Below are 5,558 nucleotides of genomic sequence, written 5' to 3' on the forward strand. Positions count from 1 at the left end.
CAGACTGCAGTTCTTGTGGACCAATCATTTCCACATTGTAGCTCACCTAAATTGATTACCATTAGAAGTATTTTGATTGCTTTTTATACCCAACATTTTGAGAGAAATGTACTACTTTAAAATGCTATTAAAGCAAGACTGATATACAAATCACCTTTGACCTCAGATAAATATTTTTCCTTTCATATACCCAAAAATGCAGTCTCACCTATCATTAATGTTAGGAACGATCAGTTAAAAAGCATAGACACCAAGACCTAAGCATGAATTAAAGACTTTCCAACTTGTGAATAGAATTGCTTTAAAAAGACACCAATACTATTGCATTTTTTAAATTCCTTTTGATACTATTGAAACTATTAAAACTTGGATATAACTCATTTTCTTGGGAGTAGGACATAAAACACAAGATTAATCCTAATCATTTTTAAAGACCTTTATTTATATTACAAATTTACTCTTATCACTACAAAGATTCTAAAAATAACTGAAGCGCAGTGACACAAAGGAAATAATTTAACTGGATCATCTACATTCAAAGGACTGTGTTAATAGAAAACAAAGTTATACTAAGAATTAGCTTACCCAATTCACTTGCATTCTTTTATTCTATTTTATTTAGTTTCATAAGAACTGGCTTTTCATAAAATGATGCAAAAAAAAAAGCCTGTATACCCATTTACAGTTTCGGATTTTAACAATACTTATTTCAGAAATGTCTTTACCTGTATAGTCAATGAACTAAAATAATAATAAAATACTCAAAGGGTTTTCAGAAATTGCAACACTCGCTCTGGGATGTTATTTATATTGGAAAAGATTTTCGAAAAGCCTTAGTTGTTAAAGTTGTGATAGTTACTCTCACAAAAGAACCATTAGTAAAAATAAATTTGCATGTAAAAAACAACTTCAAATGCATCCACAATCTGGAGGTGACACGTACTTTTTGTTTGTTTGTTTTTGAATGGTTTATGTAACAAGCATATCCACAATACTGATTTTCAGTCAATATGATGAGATATCTAAACCTAATAAATACGGTTTTTATTATCTTAGTGAGAATAGATATGATCTTACAAAGAAAGTTATTTTCATCCATCTTGTGTTTCACAGGAAGAACCAGAGAGTAGTAATGCCTGTTTGGTCAAGTAGGTCAAACTCACTCCATGAGTATATCTTAATCGTATTATCAATTTAAGAGGTTAAATACATATTTTGTACGGATCATCATCTTACAGAAATAACTTACTACCTTATTATATCTGTATCTTCTTACTAACATATAATAAGAGCTGAAAGTGATCACTTTTAGCTAACTTAATGTTGTAAACAATTTGATTATGATGATGATATTATTTGACAAATACAATGTACAGAGGGTGGTTCCACTGAAATGACATGACAGAACACTGATAAATAAAAACATTGCAACACAGTTAGGTCTTTTCAGCCTCAACTTGTCCACACTGGCAAGCAACATTCCAACAGCACACGCACACATATACACATACACACATGGGCGAACATGAACACACACATATACATGAATGCTAAATTCAGAGTTTATTGTACAAAAGAGCTCAAATAAAATATTAGTGATTAGGACAAATGTTAATTTTTCTTATTACAAAATAATACACAATCTAGTCACCATGCGTATTTCATTTTACTTGCCTCTCCACATGTGACCAATTAATTTATTGTATTTAATTAATTCATTTGTTTGGTGCTAAACCTAAGGCTTGAACTTAGGGCCTGCCTCTGTCCCAAAATTTGTAATTTTTTTGTTTTAGTTTTCTCAAGGCTAGCATTTTACTTCTTGTACCACAGCTCCATTTCTAGCTTTTGCTGGTTAATTTCAAATCAGAATCTAATGGACTATTTTTTTTGCTTGGTCGGGTTTCAAACCACAATCCTCAGATTTCATCTTTCTGATTAGCTAGGATTAAAGACATAAGCCACCAGTGTGGCTTCTACTTTTTCCTCTATAGTTATCTAATGCACATACTTAGATACTAATTTAAAACAGAGTATAGAATCAAGATGTACAGTGATGATATTGTCCTGTCAGAAATTCATGGTAGTAAATTTCTTAAGGCCATAAACAAAAAATACCATGATATAATATAAGAGAACATATGAGCTTTAAGAGCTGTCTAATACATCTACTATTTATTCTTACTCAACATTAGAAAGAAGTATAATGCAGTAATAAATTAGAAGTCATTTGCAGGTCTACTTAAATTCCTTGTTTTTTTAAAGACACTAGTTTTCATCTAAAAAAGTTGGCCTGTCTATTTTCTTCTTGTGATTTTGATGATTGAAGGTACTTAATGAGAAGTCAAAATGTATTAGTAGTCCTTTTCTATCAATTAAATTTCACTTTTTTTCTTGGAGAATATAATTATTAAAGCAATAGTTTAGAATCAGCAAGCAATAGTTAATAATCACACTTGCAGAGCAAGTGGATCACCAGTAAGTTATCCTTGATACCATTTCCCAAAAAGTATTGTCACAGATATAATCGACCTGCCTTCTCTAGCTGCTTTCCTAGAATGGACCCATTCTTTCATTGTACAGGAAAAGTATGATTCAACTGATTTGTCAGATCAAGGATTTAGATTCTTGTCTGTAATTTGGTCAAAGCTATGTCTCTTTATTTAAGGTACTAAAATATATTTACTAATTTCAAATAAATATATAAATTGTATTTCCATCTCTTTTTTAAAAATAAAATTGTTTCCTCCATAAATTGATCGGAGGCATGGGTTTTTTTGGCTAGCTAGGTCACTGCACATCTGTCTCTCTCTTCCTCTCTCTCTTTCATGGTTCTCATAGATAATATGATTGCTCCATAATTATCCTAATATATTTTGCTTTTATATTATTAGTTGCATGATTGCAACTTTCTGCTCTGCCATTTCCCAGATCATTTACATAGAAGGCATTATTTCATATTTTCTCATTCCTAGAATAAGCTGCACATGAACATACCACTGGTCCTCATTTTCATTCTGTACCTTTGAGTACAGAGGAAAATCTTTCTCTGCTCTCTATCAATCCCTAATATCCAGGTAGAATAATTTAGAATAGCAAAAATGGAAAAAGAGAAAATAAATCATGGTGAAAAAAACATACAGAAAATTCATCAGATTTTTCTTACCAGTTCAACCAACATGAATTATTGGAGAAATACATGGACAACTCATTCCCACTGATACTCAAAGTCACTGGTTAGGCAATTCTGATGAAGACAAGGAACAAGATAAAAAGGTGAAGAATGGTATCATTTGCAAGAAAAAAAATTTGGAGAACGATCCACGCAAATTTCTTCTTTGGGCTGCCGAAAATAATCAACTTAGTACAGTGCAGAGACTAATTTCCAAAAAGACCACTCGTGTGAATACTAGGGGTGATGATGAGTATACTTCTCTTCATTGGGAAGCCTACAGTGGACACTTAGACATTGTCAATCAGTTGTTGGCTGAAGACAGATATTCATGCAATAACTGTGAATAGCTTTACACACCTGCCCAGTGCTTATACGTGGAATAATACCAGAGTGGTTTCTTTCTTACTTCATCATGATGCAGATATCATTGCCCAAACTAAAGGCCTCTTGACCCCCTGGCAACTTGCTTCTAGGAATAGAGGGAGCAAAAATATGCTGGATCTCCTTCTATTGAAACATTTCATCAAATCATTTCTGAAGAACAACTTGGAAGACACTGCATTTGATATTGCCAAAAGGATAATATGTATCACTACCTCTTTGAAGTTGTGGAGGTTGTACAAATTCTTGTCTTAAGTCGTAATGGTTTGGTTAAGTTTCTTAAATTTCAAAAATGCTATTCCATCCTTTGTGTCCTTCCAAAATATTTTCACAATACAAAGTAACAGCAATATCTTATTGTAAAAATTTATGAAATTTATGGTATTCTTCCAAGAAAATTGCCTGACTTTGAAATCAAAATGTGTTTGAGTAGTTTGTACAACTCTATAATGATTTTTGCATAGTTTGTGATTTTTTTAATCAGAAATAATTTTAATTTATCTGTTGAAATGAGTAGTACAGAAACCTAAGATATTTCTGGTACTTATCTGAAAAAAGTATATTTTGAAATAGTCTGTATTCTGTTTGTATAATGTCCATAATCTATTTCATTCTCTCCTAGATATAATACTTTCAATTTTACATTAATTTATAATATATAGGTTCATTAAAAATGTGTCCTTTCGGATTGCATTCCATATAGAAACTGTTTAAGATTTCTTTTTTCCTAGGTCCTTATATTATTATATTTCTTTGGGATAAAATGACAATGTTATCTAATTTCAAAAGTTTTGTAAAGGTTATACAATATAGCGGCCTTTCTAAGGTAAAGGTCTTATACACTGATGTCAAACTAACTTTTAATTCCATGAATTACATGTATTGTTACACTTGTATCTTTGTAATCAACTTTTTAATAACTACTTTTCATTTCTTGCATCTGAAGAATGAAAAATATGGAACAATTCACAAATTTTTATATCATCCTTATACAAGTGCCATGTTAATCTCTGAATTGCTGTAATTTGGGTAGATTTGCTGCTGAAGCATATAGTATCCTGTAAATTTAAGTAGTTAATGATGCAATCTTTATACAGGCATACATCCTTGGTTGTCTATTTGTAACAAGGAAACCTTATTGTTCCTAACAATGGTATTGATCTTATTTCCCTAAAATTCTGTGTATAGTGGAAAATTTTATATTGTTCCATAGATTGCTCAGACTTGCAATTTTTTGTCAATGACTATTTTAAGTCTCTTTCATTTTAAACCTGATCATAATTTGAAGCCTTTATAGCTAGATCCAAATGTGATGACTTTTCAAGTACATATTTATGAACTGAGTTAGCTTTGTGGAGCTAATGGATTCAAAGTAAGCTTTGCTTAAGAGCTACTTCTGCAGCTTAAAGTTTCCCAAATGAGGTCTTACTAGCCTAAATGTCTACCTGACCCTTTACCCTTCTTCCATGTAGAAACAGAACAACCAGAATATTTTACCCTGACCGTATAGATTGTCTTACTGGAACAAAATTAATCTTAGTTACAAGGGATCATAGAGAGATGAACAGTTCAGACAGAACTGTTCAGACTAGAAGGTATTTTATCAAAATAGAATTGTTTATTATACCTACCATTACAAAAGTAGATAAAGCCAAGAAGGTGAAAAAATTGTTCATATGCATGATTACCTAATGTCCTGGCCTGTTTACCATCCAACCAGGCAGGAACTTACACTACTACCTTTCTATCACCAAATATTTCCATACCTCCAGGAGAAGTCCATATATTTCTCCTCGATATTAGACCTTAAATTGGTAATGTTTTAATCACAGTGTTTCCTCTTGCCTCTAGGCTGTAAATCTGCAAATGTTAAAGCTTTAGTTCTAACTCCATCAAACACTGAGATAGAGATAATGGAATAATACTTTAAAACAGTGTGGCCTTTGATACCCTAACCACAACAAAATAATGGAAAACATTTTCTTATATTATATATAGTTATACT

The 5,558-nt window shown here is 31.6% G+C and overlaps 1 pseudogene; it reads right to left on the reverse strand.

The window, feature by feature from the left end:
* Positions 1-4,503: 4,503 nt before the first annotated feature.
* Positions 4,504-4,603, reverse strand: LOC122122187 (annotated as a pseudogene).
* Between the last annotated feature and the right edge of the window lie 955 nt (positions 4,604-5,558).

This window comes from Dipodomys spectabilis, unplaced genomic scaffold (genome assembly GCF_019054845.1).
Source record: "Dipodomys spectabilis isolate Male_0828 unplaced genomic scaffold, ASM1905484v1 ptg000206l, whole genome shotgun sequence".
NCBI classification, from domain to species: Eukaryota; Metazoa; Chordata; class Mammalia; order Rodentia; family Heteromyidae; genus Dipodomys; species Dipodomys spectabilis.